General features: G+C 38.9%; 1 protein-coding gene across 2 annotated transcripts in view; it reads right to left on the bottom strand.

Moving 5' to 3' along the window:
• The window catches only part of CDHR1 (cadherin related family member 1), a 76,488-nt gene extending 59,464 nt beyond the window's left edge, over positions 1 to 17,024 (bottom strand). The window contains exons 1-5 of one of the 2 annotated variants that reach the window (XM_083845327.1): positions 13,953 to 17,024; positions 12,514 to 12,595; positions 10,528 to 10,615; positions 7,339 to 7,511; positions 1,217 to 1,279 (exon numbers count right to left, since the gene is read on the bottom strand). The gene's annotated coding sequence lies outside the window, so the exon portion shown is untranslated. The other variant, XM_083845328.1, reaches the window with a different exon arrangement.
• Positions 17,025 to 17,057: the final 33 nt, after the last annotated feature.

Raw genomic sequence — 17,057 nt, 5'->3', positions numbered from 1 at the left:
TGTTGTCCCCTTACTATCATCACACTCACCAGCTTTCCTGAGAAGCCCCAAGCTGACACTAGTTTGAAACATTTGCTTTCTGCGACAGTAATTCTTTATGGTAGAAGGCCAAAGATCTAGGAAAGCAGGGAGGTTGCCTCAAAGATAAGTAGCCAGTAGGGTTAAACTATCCCCCTTCCTTCGGCCACACCTCTGAGCGGCTTTGCAACTTCCCCTAGGCATATGCCTAGCACAGAGAGCAGAGTGGAGTAACACTGAGAAGCAGTTAGTATGCTTGCCTGCAGACTGTGTAAAGCAAGTCATGTTCCCCTAGAAAAGAAAGCAATGTGAAAGCACAAGTGACCTGGAAATCTCCTGATAATTAATAATAATAATCACAGAATCATAGAATATCCCGAGTTGGAAGGGACCCACAAGGATCATTGAGTCCAACTCCTGGCACCACACAGGTCTACCCAAAAATTCAGACCATGTTACTAAGTGCACAGTCCAAATGCTTCTTAAACTCCGACAGGCTTGGTGCCGTGACTACTTCCCTGGGGAGCCTGTTCCAGTGTGTGACCACCCTCTCAGTGCAGAACCTCTTCCTGACGTCCGGCCTGAACCTCCCCTGCTGCAGCTTGACACCATTCCCGCGGGCCCTATTGCTGGTCACTAAAGAGAACAGATCAGCACCTGCCCCTCCACTGCCCCTCGTGAGGAAGCTGTAGACCGCAACAAGGAAGTAATAACTATAATAATACCAAACCGAGTGAACACTGTGCATTGCCAGTCCAGAACTGAATATGAAAGAAAACTCTGCTATCTTTAGCTTTGGGCAGTTGCTGTGTTAGGCCTAAGCTTTTATGTTTGTGTCTCAGTAAGAATCAAAACACACTCAGATCAAGCATTATCATATAAGCTGATCTGTAACAGACAAGCAGTTGCATGCAGCAGACAGGTGGACACTGTACGGAAACAAACATCATTCCTTGACCTAAAAAAGGTTTGGCTGCAGCTTGGGACAGGAGGCAGTTACAGTAAGCAGGCTCGAGTACTCAGCGAACCAAGGACAGTCTAACAGGGGACAAGTAAAGTCAGGTATTACTGGGTTTGCAGCAGAAGGCAGCATTTCAGATTTCCATACTCACGTGTACGGAAAAATCTGTTACATCATATGAATTTTTATCTATAATGATTGTTTAATTACTACAATTAAAATGTAGTATATTGTTACCTTTATTTGCCTTTTTGTTGACTTTGGCTAGTTTTGAACAGCAGACTTTTTTAACCTTCCGACCTAAGGGTGAAAAAATTATACATTACCAATGGAGACAGAGGATGCAACATACATGCACACCAAATGGCTTAGAGTCCAGACATTTTGATTACTGTATTTACCATTGAAATCCTTGAACAGAGAGATCTGTGAAAGAAAACATCATAATGACTGATTTTTACACTCACACGTAGCCTTGTTCCTAGCATAGAACAGGAATTAATTTGTTCTCTTCTATCATTACTAGTAGACACAATATGCCAGATGCATTGTGAAGACTCTTACCCTTTGAAATGTTATATGTTAGCAGGCAATACAACCAGCAAATTCCAGCTGTCTTAACATAACAAACAGACTTTGCACTTTTTACGGTTATGTTGCTTAATGAAAGTATAAAAGATTACCAAGAGAACAAAAATAGCATCTCTGTATCCATATGGGTACACAGAGGTGTGGAACAAATTGCTTTGGACAGGCAAAGCCATTTAGTCACTCCCTGCCTACTAGACCTAAATAAGTGAGCTGCTGATTCCATTTGAATGCTTGGTACAGAGTGCTGGATACGTTATACGGAGAAGAAAGATGACACTGCAGTGAGCTTGGAGCAGAGGTAGAGCAGGAAGAACAGAGGTGGTGGAATTCTCAACAAAATCTCACGTATGCTCAGTGTTTCCAGAAATCCCTGCGGCATGGTTCTACAGCCAAGACAAGTGATGGTTGCTGTTCTAGCATCCAAGAGGTTTGAGATGTCACAGCATCATTTCATTCTGATCTAACAGAAAACATGCCTTCAGTTTGTACATCCAGGTAATTCTACCAGAGCTAGAATGAGTAAAGCTGCTCTGGGCAAGAACAAACTACAGTCAGGAACCGAGCAGAAGAAAAACAGATACAGTTCATTCCAGACTGCTCCTCACACTTCTGTACCGGCTACACTCAAACATGTTCACATGTATACATGCCTTGACATCCTCATGCACATTACTGACAGTCTTTCCAATCCATGTGTTTATGGATAAGGAACAGTGTCCTATAACACCTTCTCTGCCCTTTTTGACTCAGCAAAAGTTCAACCCCCTAGGACACACGCTAAGGGAAAGGAACATTATTACAGGGCAAGTCTTCAGTTATTTTTATTGGGTGGTGTTGTTTCCCTGGACATATTTCTGCCATGTTCTTGAAGACTCATCTCGATATTCTCCAACTCCCTTTGACTTCAGGTACACATAAAATGATATTGCTCTATCATTCACTCACCCTCTCCTCAGCTCTGGCAAACAGATCTACAGCTCAGAACAGGCTCCGGTAAGTGAGAACACCGGGCTACTCAAACAGTTTTAAAGAGCTTCCAGTGTTTCTCCACACCCATACGCACACAAGATGATTTTTTATGAGGTTTCTAGAAAATATGAAACATGCCAAATCTGCTGCTTCTGACCTTTGGAAACTTAGCTTATTTGTTTTTCCTTATCTCATATTCATTCACTACATCTCACATTGAAAAAATAAACACCACGGAACAATCATGGTAGGTCTCTGAGCTTTCCAATATCAAACACCAAATCTGAACAGATAACTAAGAGCTACACCTTTTAAGTTTAAAAATCTGACTATACTGTTTCTCTTGCAAACCCAGAATGACATCTACAGATATGTGGGTGTGGACAAAGAAACACACTTTTAAAGCTTAAACTGCTCTGAGTTTGTGCGCTTTGGAATACTGCAAAATGGTAAATGGGTGCCACAGGGTAATACAGTATGTAATATCAGTAGTAAGAAAAAAAAATTAAAAAAAATCAAGACTGACTGAAGGACAGAAGAGCTAGTCATCTGTTTCACTGTTCTGTACAGAACTTATTTACTCCAATTCTGGGGAACTGTTTCATACTCCCTTGTTCCATAAAGGCAGAAACTTTTTCCATTAACGTTTTTCTCACCATGCAGAAAATTTATAAATCTTACAGTGCCTAATAGTTATCTACTGGAAAATATAACAAGGATTTTTTTTTTCAAGACTGGAGATGGGGAGCAGGTTTCAGAACACAGATGAAGGTAAAAGGTAATCATGCTATATGATATGCCACAGGCAGTAACAAAGGAAACACTACAAACCTAAAAAAGCATTGATACACATTCTGCAGCTCTGAGTTCTTTCCTAAATTTATTCCGTCCTTTCCAGTTGTCAAGCTCTGTTTATTTTCTTTAATTAAGATCAAAATACAATTAGAGAATAAGCTGTCTTTTTTTAAAATCACAAGAGGGAAGCACAGGAAAAGAAAGGAGAGGGTTGTATTAGAAGAATATACGGTACCTTCTGCAGTAAAGGCATTGAGGCACAAAAGTAAGACAAACAAAAAGCCATAGAGTGCCAGGAGCTTCATCCTTACAGCAAGTTAGGAGGTGTCTTCAAGTAGGCTGAAGCAGTGTTCTGGTCTGCCTCCAGCGTAACCTCACATTTTTATAAGGTAGATTGGAAGGAATGTTATGTTCAGAATGGGTGGAGATTTGGCCTTTGTATTGCACTTAAGGGTATGAAAAGAAACAGCCCTTCCTACTAGGAGGAATAGTTACTCATAAATCACGCAGCAATTAGCTGCATTAGAGAATGTCCTAACAGTTAGAAGGGAGCACCTGGCTTTGAGTACCAGGGTATACAGGGATGCTCTGAGGCAGAATTCGTCCTGTGGTTCACAGCAGCCTCCCAAGGTGACCTTGTGTGTTCCTTTGGATGCTTAGAAAGGCAGAGGGCCCAGCTGAAATAAAGCTGTGTGGACTGGGAACTGAAAAGGCAAACCAAATCTAGAGTGTTTAAATCAAAGCAAATGCCAATGTGGCGTTAGCATAATTAACAAGACATCTGGTTAAACAGCATATTTCTGAGTTTATTATTAACTTCTCAGTATCTACTATAACTGGATAATTAAGTCCCTTACAGAGATTCCAGTTAACAATCAAGATTAAGAAGTCCATCAAATTCAACACAGTATCAAGGTTCACAGAGCATGCATTTAAAAAAAAAAAAAAAGCAGGGATCAACTGCAGAGTTGATTCTCTTATATAAAGCAGAAGTTTAGGTTTGGCAGCACCTACTTCTCACAGCTTGATCCGAAAAGATTTGTCTGAAACACCAGAACATGCTGTGAGCCATGTAGCCTTCTGAGCTGGGAACGTACCTACAATCTGGCTGGACTTGGAAATGCAGCAGGACAGAAGGCACACGCATGCTGGTGCATATGCAACGTGCATACGCATCCCTATTCCCCCAACCTTGAATTTCAAAGGTTTCATATTCCAGGTATTGGATGTGGCTTGTTTCTTGTGCTGGATCAATGGCCTTCCAAATCTGGGTCACCCCTTTGTCTAGCAACTTTAGCCCCCAAAACTTATTTTTTCCCTCCTACCTTGTAATATCCAAATGTTGTGAGAACTGCTAATGCCTCAGTCTTTTTTGTTACCAAGTTACCAAGGCTCTAAGATCAAAACCACTAACAACACTTGTTACAGACAGCATTCTCTCTCTTCCAAGTGCTTTACAAACAACCCTTTCTTACCATTGGCACACCTCAATCATTCACATCACTGCTAAGCTTCTCAGAAAGTACTTTTACAGTTCAGCCAATGACACATAAATATGCACGGGACAATAGAACTTTGATGTTGTTTTTATGATCCTGGGCTTATGCATTGTTTAAACATATGCATGTAAACCTTGATCTTGCACTTTAAAAATCAACAGCATTTTTGCCTGTTAGTATAGAATCGATCTTTTAATTTGTAGAGAAGCTCTATATTCCTCTCTAAAAATAGTTATTAGAATTACCAAAGTACATTTTGTCAGCTAAGTGTTTTATTAAAAAACAAAACAAAAAAACAAACAAACAAACTTGTTATATAAACCAGAAACATGACAGGAAACACTTTTGACTTGGAAACATCTCTGCAGTCCACTTTCTTAACAATCAAATGTTTCGACTGGTACACTGAAGCCCTGCATTACATTGCTCTGAAGGAACTGTAAACCGAGAAGAAAGCCTGGCCTATATAGGTTAGAGCACAGAATGAAATCTAAGCTGGTAACAGCACAATCTCTTCAGACCAGTTTTCCTTGAACAATCTTTTCCATTCCATCAGCAGCCTTCCATTTTAGCAGACTGAGGTCTATTTGTTACCAAATAATTTCAAATTTGAATTTATGCAAGTTAAGTGGCACAGTCCATCCTACCCCAATTCAGGAAAACCCTTGAATGCATTTTTCTGCTCAGGAAAATACTTGATCTTAACAATACAACAAGCTTCCTACACCAACATCAAGACTGAAATTCTTAGTTTTCTAGGCTAAAGCAATACTCTCAAAGGTACTGGTAGCTGACCCTTAACTCCTGTACCACCTCACAGCAAAGCTGAGAATGAGAGGGAAGTGGGAAAAAAGTCTTCAAGACGTTAATTGTTCTAGGTTTTTAAGCCTGTGAGAAACTTAATTAACATTACCCTAAATTTTCTCCTTGTTAATGTCAGTGAGGATTTTTCTACCAAGATGACTCCAATACAAGTCTTCTGTTTTGTTATATTTTTTAGAATCTCAGACCCTACTGAAATGCCTGGGAAAAATGGGGCAGTGGGGGGTGCATCTGTGATGTCTGGAAGTAAGAAATAAAATAACAGCTTACTTCCTCTGTAACACGTTTTAACATACATCACTATACACGCTTCTAGCTGAAGTCAGACAAAGAGACAAAAATTGTACATGGAACACGATTGAAAGATTTTTCCAAAAGCTGCATTACTTTGGTTTTCTTGGAAGAAAAAGACAGGATTTGGTTTACTGGCAAAGAGTCAGTTTTGTGACTTCACATAACCACTTATATGTAATAACTGTGTGAACAGAATGTTTCAATGGTAACCCAGAAAATAACTAGTTTGTAATCAAAACCTGTAGTGTCTCTAACATCAAATAGTTGCAATCCTTAAGTCAAAATTCTTGTACCTACTTTGAACATTAAAACTTTTTACTTATTAAAACTATTTTAATTTCACTGAGAATATGGTTATTTCTAAAACCTCACACTCAATCTTCTCATGCTTCTCTTAAAAAGGAACCATCATCATCCCCCCCACATTCCCCAGTAAGGATGACTTCATTTATATCAGGAAGAAAACAGAAAAATAAAAAAGGAAAAAAATCACATTTCAGTTCTGCCTCTTAAAACAGTGACTGACTCACCCAACTGTCCTTCTTCCTTAAATATAAAGGTAAAGTATAAACAAAAAAACCACCTCATAAAAGACACACATTAACTTAAGCCTACCGAGACTTTATAACCCAAGAATCTTTCATGTCTTTATAGCACTGAATGCCTTTCCCATCTCTTTCTGTGTGCACAGTAAGAAATAAAAAACTGAATACAGACGGGTAAGTAACTAGGTAAGAAGGGACCAAGTTGCACACTAGAACCTCATCACAGAATGTATACTAACATTTCCAGCTACGTTCATGTAATTAATCTGGAAGAGAATTGGAAGAGCACTGGAATGTTAAACGCAGTTACAGCTGCTGCCAACACCTACCTCAAAAAAACCAAACATTTTTCTTATGAAATATTTACAACAGAATATTGGCAGCGGGAGTGTTTACAGTGACTTGTTTTCCAGAACACGATGACAAGACTGACTTTAGCATCCACCCTGAGCAAGAAAGAAGTGTGTGTGTACTACCTGGATGCCTTACTCATTCTCTGCTTGGAAGAGGCAGGCTGCTACTAGGCCTCCTCAGTTACAGCAATCCAAGCCTGCCGGCTACTGGGATGGGAAATGAGGCAAACCTGCATACTTTCCTTATCACTGCATCACCTCACAGTGGGGAAATGGTGCAGGTGGGAGAGAGCTGTGGTGTCTTCTTTCAGACTACTCTTGTATTTCTCATTCTGAGTGGGAAGAAGCCAAACCATTTGCTTAAAAGCTATTAAAACAAAAGACCACAAATGACTCTGGCAGATGAGTCTGAAGCACTGCCCACAAACCTCAGAGGCTGCTCACTACCTCTGCAACTTTGGTTAACACAAAAGCAAATAGGGAAGTGTTACCTGCAGGGTGTTTTTGGCCCTCAAACCAGGGAGGATCAGCGACCTCTGCTCCGGAGCATGGCAGAACAGTTGATTTCTGTGTTTCTCTTCTCCAACGTTCACAGCATCTGCAGGCTGCAGTGCGGTTTTTCCTATCCCTTCCTTTTTTGGTATTAACAAGCCTTGCGTTTGTTCTGCATATACCAACAAATACATCCACATACTTCAGAATGACATGACTAATTATGGCTGGAAGGCTAAAAATGGTTCAAGAAAGATTTTGTTTTTGTTTTTAAAAACTTCATATCTAATTAAGTGTTTGTTAAAATCCTCTGCTTTTCAAAGAAACTTCTACGATGACACAAACTAATAAACACTACAACTACAGCAAAAGTTGAGCCTGTAATTAAATTAGCATCTCGTTGTAGACTCGGACCACAATGGACTGCACTATGTCCCCATGCATTATGGAAGACATCCATTTAAAGTGCTTCACATAATTTTAGATCATAATTTAAAGCAGCAGATTTTAATATCCACTGTTGATCTTGTTTCTTATTTGCATACATTCACTAATTTCATAAGGAGAGGTTCATCACAATTGGCTGATATAACCATAACTGTCATGTCAGTTTTCACAAAAGATGGCCTTTACCTATAATCCACTATTACTATTTGCATATCCAGTGCTACAAACACTTCAAGAATTTACAGAGCTCAGCATTTGCTTATTCAGTTTTCAATGTTCATAATTTTAGTATACCAGATTTACCTATTAGAAAATTAGGAGATAGTTTTTCATCTGTGATTTTTGCAAGACTTTCCTGCTCAGTTAACTCCTTCATATACAGCCAACAGTCTCCCGCATTCCCCTGGCATTCACAAATTCCTTGCTGGTGCAGCAGGATGAGTTCTTTTTGCTGTCACTAGCTCTACCCTTCCCTCCCCTCTCCATTGCTAATATCTTATGCAGGTCTTGGTTACCCATTACTTCACTAGGATAAATGACTGCCTTTATCACAAGGGCTTATTTTAATTTCTTCCAGTGTTTGTTTATCCTTGCTGCTCCTTCTCAAGTTATGGAATAGTGGTAGCAGAAGCATTCTTTACTCTGTCAGAGCTTTTTTTCATTGCCTTATGCCTTTGAGTATGCTGCCCTCTTTCCCAAAGGACACACATGCAGGTGGTTAATCCAACACTGACTAGTCCTGTAACTCTGTTCTTGGAAACACCCAGCTCATTTCTCATGTCTGCAAATGTTACATTTCCTTTCTTTTGAGCACTACAGTCAGTGCTTGTGTGTTGCTACTTACACATACATAAATAGAACAACTAGCACACCTCATTATGACCATAAAGCTCCATGGGATTATTTGCAGGTCCAGGCATAACTCAATGACATGTAAACAGAATTTTGCTAAAAATTCCCCCTTTTATATGAATTCCTTATTTTGTTACGTGTGCCAAAGAACATTACCGATGAGGCATATGTTTATCCTGAAATTAAAATCTCATCCTCAATATTGACTAAGTAATGTTTCTGAGGATTCCCACGACGCTTCAAGTAATTCTACTTTAAACCATGATCTAAATAAGAACTTGCACTATTTTTAATATTTCAACCTTTTTTTGCAAGCATATACATCGGTTATTTTGCGAAGAAAATGTTCTTCAATGTTAGCTGGTATAAGCAATAAGGTCAGAACTGACTCATGCACATATTTTCAGTCTACAAAGCAGAATACAAGATGAAATTTAAGTATTTTCATAAAGTAAGATCAAATGTAATTAGTTTTGTAATTTTCATCCGAATTGCCCCAGCTCCAACACCACTAGAAGGTAAACATGCTTTGAACTTTATGAAACCTATATAAGTAACACTTAGTATGTGTGCTGCCTTATTTTGATTTAATGTTTTAAATAAATTTGTTAAAACAGCTTACTTTTTAACGAATCTGCAGTTTATAGCAAACAATTAAAAAATGGTTGCTGTAACTTCAAATTTTGAAATGGATGCAGTTTGAAAAAAGAAAAATGCATTTTAAGTAATCCCTCCATGTAGTATTTAAGAAAGAATTGGATTTTGATTTCAACACTCAACGATCTCAGTGACTTTCAGTCATAAAAATGAAGCAGAGATGAGCTCTTAAAACACAGGAAACTGAGTACATCAGTCTGTGGCAATCCTCAGTGAGGATGGCTGCTCAGACCTGTAATCCTGCACTGGAATTCCAGGGGCTATGAAGGCAAGTAACCTGCCAGCACAAGACCCTGAGATCAGTCACTAACCCACCATTTGCCCACCCTTGCTTTACCAAGCAAGAACAGCCTACGAACACAAGTAAAACACAGAGCTGACATACTCTAGAAATGCATGTCTCGTTCACACATTCACCCTCTGTGTCTCACAGGGCTGACTAAGACCTAACAATCTCTCCTTTGCAACACTACTTTCATAGCCAAAGACAAATGGGAAGAGTTGCAGAAAGACATGCTATTTTTAATTTCTTCATTCCTCAATTTTGATACCATTTCTTTTGCTGTTGCAGCCATCTGTATTAAGCTTCTGAACAATTATTTACCCCTACTGTAAAGCATTTATTTTCAGTAACTTGCACACAGGAGGCTAAGCTTTAACTGAAAGATAGGTTTTTTTTTTTTTCTAATGAATGAGCGATCTTGTAATATATTGTGTTTCCATTTCTTGTTAGTAGCTTTAACACCAAAAAGAATTATTGCAAATCATTTTTAATTACTACACTTTCATTTAGAGAAATAGCATGACAACATGGTCTTCCTGGAGTTGGCCAACAAAGAATTTGCCAAGCACAGAAGAAAAATAGAGCTTTTGAACACTATCAGAAATAAACACTACCAGAAAAAAAAACATTATCAGAAAAAGAAATGCATTAAATATTTATCTGGAAAAACCTTAAAGATTAAAATGTGTACCTAGTATGTTTCATGGAAATTACATTTATAAGTTGTATGGTGCTCTAGGTATCTACAGAAGCACCATATTTCTTCCTATGCACTAAACTCACAAACTCTACGCTGGTGGGGTAGTAAAAGCACGATAATTTATTTGTATCAAGGTAACTGCTTTCAAGTTGTGGGTCCTAATTTATTGAGTACAAGCCTAATGTCACCGTACCATCTCAGCTAGAGCAAACACAGGATAGCATAAATCTACCGTTACTACAAACTCACCTCGTTCCTTTTTGCAGTGATGATCGGTCCAGAGATGATGTTCATTTTTTCCTCCTAAGCAGTACAACACATCCTCATCCATCACAATCTAAGAAAGAAAAAATACATCACAAAAATGTACAAAACAAACAAAAAACAAAACCCACATACAACAAAAAGCCACCACCCAACAGACACACAACTGCAAAGCCAAGCAACAACTACTGCATTTCTTTAAGCAATATTTTCATTCAGGATTTTTGAACAATTTACAACAGGAAGTAATTTAGCAGATTCTTCTTCTTCCAATACAATTTAAGAAAACAAAATTCCAGAGACATTGGCAAATTATTTATTTGAGCTCCAAGAGAACGAGAGAAATACAAGCTCAACTGAAATACAGAAAGTTCACTTTCTAATCATTGATGTTGCTTACATAGATGGATTCAGACAAAACTTGGGCTCACAGTAGAAGTTTCAGCAGCATTCTCCTATCCCATCAAATTTCTGGGTAAAACTAAAACCATTGTTCATGAAGCATGTTTTTTTTCTTCCTTCCCAGTCACATAAATACAACTGAGGTGACCAAAAATGCTTTGAGGAACAAATTGTGCTCATTACATTGAAATGGTGCCCAGTGAACAGGATCACGGGGTTTTAGTTTGTGCAAGCTGACGCAAGTAATTGAAACTAAATCAAATGACTGAACATTATTCTCAGGCAACTGTCTGCGTAGGAGCTGGCAGGAACAAGTTGAAATTCACATTGTTACAGAAATATAGGCAGCCTTAGCCTGTGCCTCTGAGTGCCTTCATTCAAATTCTGGATTTGATATCATCAAAACAAGAAAAGAAAAAGTGTTTACTTGTTTTGGTTGTGTTTAATGATCACCATACCTACAATGTGCAGAACCACCAGGAAGATGCCACAGTGGTTGAGCAACATCATTTATACCCATTCAGAAGGGGAAACTCCCTCTGCCATCCCTGCAACCAGCTTCTGTCAGATCAGTGAGATAGGGTTTATCTATGCTTTAAAGAAAGAGATCAATATGCAGATTAATCACAAAATCTTTCCGGAAGCCCTAGAGGCTGACAGCTGCACAGTATTTTCTGCTTTGGAGGCTTGCCAGCTAATTAAATGCCTTATCTATTCAGGAAAAAGAACAAGATGACTGCCCAGACATTTGTCATTGTACCACTTCATTTCCTCATACTAAGTCCTCTGGAACTAAGCATTGGGCAACCAGACTAGGTACTTCACACACAAAGACCCAGTAAAGTGTCCTGCGTTCTTCTACCATCTTTCTGAAAGAAGAAAGAAGCAGAGAAAAAGGTTTTTTTTTTCTCACGCAACAGCAGCTGTAAGTGAAACAAGGTGTAATTTCTTACAGATGAGGTAACTGGAAAGATGGATAATCCCCCCCCCCCAATTCCATGTAGGCACTCATGTTTTTCCTCACTCTGGGAGAAAGGAGGGAGGCACTGTGGGAACTGAGCTGCTTCAGTACAGTAACCAGAAGGTTACACAGCTCTTCTCACCACCCTGTAAGAGGTAAAAGCTCTGGCAGGTTAGCTATCAAAACCCAGCTTCCTAAATTACATCTTGCTTAAACCAGAGGACCACAGGAAAACATTTCTCTTGCGCGCAGAATGCTTAGCACTGCACCCAGTATAAGCCTTTTAGGACTGAAGCCTTGCTTCATTGTGCTATGCACTTTGTTTAGAAGCCTACAGCTACCATAATAAGCTGGGCCTCATCATGTCTGAGACCTCAAAAGACTACAAAAAGAGCTGAAATCATGTAAGAAATCAGAAGGAAAGTGGACATCTGTTATTTCATCTTCTTTATGTTGCCTGCAGGAGTAAAGTTTAAAAAACAAGCGAAATAAATAGAGGTATAAGCCTCAACTAATAGAACAAAACTATCCAAAAGAGTGACACATGAAGAGACAGAAAAGTGAAAGCACAGAGCTTAGAGACCACGAATGACACACACAGGACTCACGGGCATGTCAGCTGCTAGCACTGCAGAGGCATTATATGCAGGATACAAACTGAGGAGTCACAGGAGACTTGCTGAAAAAGCTCTGTGAATGAGACAAAGATGTTTTAAACCCTGCTCCAGGACAATCTCCCAAGTGATTCTCAACTTACCATAAACTGCTGGGAGAAATAACTGCTGTCTTGCTCTTTATTCTAGTCCTAGCTGGTTTCTGTATCCCAGACACCATCATAGCTCTTTTTAATACAATGAATAAAACTACAGGCTATGGTTTCTACAATACGTACCTTCTCCCTGGGAAATGGAGGTCAGCGTATGTTCCCTGAGAACTACACTGGCTCACAATAACTGGCCAGGTTGAATTAAATTAATTTTGCTCCCTGAAAGTTCTTAATTCTCCCTGTTTTCTCCCAGCTCAAACGTTAGTTTAACTTATGCTGAAGTTTAAACAAGGCCATTTGCTCCAACTGTTTTATTCTCCTTATGCCACAAGCAGCTGTTTCAACCTGGATAGAAGAAATCTTGCATACAAAATGCGGATTCTTAGAATGGCATGAGCATTTAATAAAACATTCATAAACCTTACAATATTTTAGCATACCACCTCCAGAATACCGACTATATGAAGACTGCAATTTCAAGAGTTTACCCAGTTTCTTCTTGAAAAGCATCAAAAACACTCTGGAGGGTGCCTTAATTTAACCATAAGAAGTTACACTCTTTTTTCACCATTTTGAGGGACATCTTTTATGACTATTGAACGTAAGGTATTAGTAATGTGAATTTAAGGAAGCATCCCTTATTTCCCTGGATGATTCAGAAACAGTTACCTCTGCACTCAGGTTCTTTCCCAGTCCAACCTCTGCACTCAGGTTCTTTCCCAGTCCAACCCACCTTGGCAAAAAGCAACAATCTCTTTCCCATTGCAGAGACTTAATACATTTTCTGATTCTTTTGTAAAGTTAATGCTTTAAAGATGACTTTTTTATAAATGCCTCAAACATCTAGCTGACAGACTCTAAAGTCACAGGTCTGCAAGCTGTACAGTAATTTGTATATTCTCTCTGCCTCCCTTCTCCAACTGCTTCCCTAACCTTTTTGTCATACAGATTTTTATATTCTTGGATCTTACCTGTTACTTTTCTTTCTTCTGGGCAAATCTGGAGATGACCCTAGCTTCTAGTCTTCCATTTCCAGTTTCCTTAAGAAGATCCTTGCCTTCCCACTTCGCCCACTCTTAGGTGTCATTTACAATGAACTTCAGCCCTCCAACACCCACCTCTGTTCCACTGACCCAGTTAAGCATCACAAACACGCACACTCCAACGCCAAAAGGCAGACACACGCCATGCATATGGACAAGTCCTCCATTAAGCGCACAGCACAACAGCAGGTAGCTATTGACGAAATTTTTGCAGGATTGGAATGTAACACTTAAATACCTTGTAGACAGAATTCACTCAAACTGATGTTCTGAAAGCAGTCTGCACACAAGCGTCCACCTGCCTTTGAAATGTGAAGATGGATTGTCCAGACATCTTTTTCAACCGATGTCTCCAAATGAAGGACAGGTTGTCATCCTCATTTCAATGTAGCAATGCACTGCTCAGGTGCCACCATCGATAGTGGAACTAAGGATGAGAAACTACAGCCAATCTAACCATAAACCCCACATCAGAGTACACTAAGAGTAAGATAACATGCAAAACGACAAACCATGATGCTCTTGAAGGAATTCTTACAGCCCTGGACTACCTGACCAACCAGTCGGGAAACATGGCATGCATCTCTATCCACCTTTGCCAGTTGGAGTTACTAATGCAACTGAGAATCCATGATTTGGTGGCTGCAGTGGATTCAATTTTACTGCCTGTAAAACAAACAAACAAACAAACAAACAAGTCTCCTTCTCCCTGCTCTATCCCATTTCCCCCTTTGTAATTAATGGACAACTACAGTCCAAAAGAATAAAATGTTTTCAGTAGACTTGTCACTACTGTGCAGAGACTAAACAGGCTTTTACATTTCAAGCCTGAGAAAGGCTGTAACTTGACCATCCAGACCAACCTCCCTCATAAATCATCCTGAAGCAATCCAAATGTTCCCGGTGCTGACTGCACTTCAGTCAGTTTTGGAGCTTATACTAAATGTTTCAAGAAAAAGAACTGACTGCAATCCCCATTAACCTGGGAGGTGAGTTTTGAAATCTCTCCCCTTGAACTGTTTCTTGGTTCAATGCTATTTTTAATCATGATTTTAATAAGACCCTATTTCTGGCTAATAAAACTTAAAATTCCTTTCTTTCTGCTATGCTCACACACAAACACCTATTCCTCCTATATTTACTGGCAGTCAAGCTGCTGTTTAAACTTCCCACTAAACTACATGAATCTTCTTAAATCTCAAAGGCATGAGAATTTCTTTTTCCTTAAATACAAGTTTATTTACTCAAAACAGAGGAAACTATGAAAGCTTCTGATAATAAACAGGTGAACACCTGTTTACATGTGTTGGTAGTGATAGGACAAGGGGGAAGGGTTTTAAACTAAGACAGGGGAGATTTAGGTTGGAAATTAGGAGAAAATTTTTCACTCAGAGGGTGGTGAGGCACTGGAACAGGTTGCCCAGAGGGGTTGTGGATGCCCCATCCCTGGAGGCATGCAAGGCCAGGCTGGATGTGGCTCTGGGCAGCCTGCTCTAGTGGTTGGCAACCCTGCCCAGAGCAGGGGGGTTGAAAGTAGATGATCTTTAAGGTCTTTTTCAACCCAGGCCATTCTATGATTCTATAATGCTTGCTTTTCTGATTTTTTTCATTCCCCATAAACTTAAAACTAATTATTTAAAAATTCTCTACATTTTTTAAAATACTCTTATTAAAAGTCATAAGGAAATAAAATTACATATAACCATCTTCAATCTGACACATCAAAATGCATCAAAAGATGAAAAAACTTATGACTTCATAACTATCAAAACCATGGTAAACAAAAGCACCCAAAGGAGAAGGCAAAATAGTTAGTAGAACGTTAAATAACATTCCTTATTTAACAACAACAAAAACACTTTACTGCTAAGTCAGTTTTTTATTTCTATGAGTTTATGGCTTACTACTAATAATCATTTTTGCTTCCCAGTTTTCTGGGAATAGAATGAAACCAGACTTTAAAAATTAGTCTATCCAGGTACTGACCAGCTTTTACAGGTATGAATTTCAGGCTGTAAAACATCTAATTTCCATTTGAAAATACTCAGTGTTTAGGAGTAGACCTCAAAAAAAGAAGTACTTAGCCCTTCCTCAGCCGTATTTGTTCTCAAAGCTGTGGAGTAAGATATACTTAATGGATCTTAATACTCATGAGAAACTTCTGATTTAAAATTGTACTTCTCAATTTACAGAAACAAACCAAACTACTTAACAACAGCATCCTAATAAGTTTTATTTATAAAACTAAACTATTCTTTTTAGTTCCAAGAAGTTTTCAAGTTTTCAGTTAGTATTTTAAGAACAGCATGACAGTAAACCAACACAAGAAACTAACGGATGCTGTAACTGCAAATGAGCACCAGGTTCTCGTGCTTATCAAACCACCATATTCAAGATTTTTATCTTTCCTCAAATCAGGGCTGTCTTAAGTAAGGTAAACCTTGATTCTTTCCTTAGGACTTCACATATAAGAGAACTTATTTTCCCCCGTTTTTTTGGAGACCCACACTGGATAGCACCAGAGTATTTTCCTGCTGGAGTCAAATGTCAGATTGCATCTTCCCACAAGACTCAACGCAAATGAGCGTGTTCATGCTTCAGCAGACACTATTTGGTCATTCTTTTGTTGTTGTTTAAAGGTTTTAGACTTTCCTGTTGCAGTGTTGTGTTCTACATCTTACTGTTTCAAACCATCCAGGATCCCCCTCGTGGTTCATAATCAACCACTAAAGCTTTGTCCCCTGAATCTAAAAAAAAAAAAACAAACCAAAAACCCAAAGCAGCTTGGCTTGAGTTTTCTTCAGTTACAGGCACAAATATTAGAGTTTTTTAGAGTTTTGTTATAAGGCAGATTCCCTAGACTCTCCTCCTGTTGATTACAGAATTTGATGACAAGTATACTACTATGTATAGTTATACTTAATCAGTTTACATATACCATTGTGTATGAAATTACTTGAAAAGACCAAGATCCTATAAACTTACCTACACTTGACGTGATCCAGAGATTTCTACCTTCTACGTACTAAAAGCTTTCCTTCATTTAAAATAATGCCATGAGCTAGTTTGTGCTGTATGACCTTTGGTCACAAAGGATTTTGTGCAACAAGGCTCTTCATAGTCCACTGTTTTTTCCTGTGACTGAAGAGACTAAAAATACTGCAGTAAACAACAGAAAAAAGCAGTACTGGCTGCATTCCATAGCCAACAGGACACACCAGAAGGATCACTTGAAGCAAGTGTAGATCAGCATCTTCCATCTGGAAGACATCCCCCAAAAGATGGCAACCAGTGAAACTGGAAAACATCTTTGGGGATTTTTTTTTATTTTTTTAAAACAGAG

The sequence above is a fragment of the Anser anser genome (assembly GCF_964211835.1).
Source record: "Anser anser genome assembly, chromosome: 7".
Taxonomy (NCBI): domain Eukaryota; kingdom Metazoa; phylum Chordata; class Aves; order Anseriformes; family Anatidae; genus Anser; species Anser anser.
The sequence above is the reverse complement of the archived record's forward strand: the minus strand, read 5'-3'. Positions and strand labels throughout refer to the sequence as shown.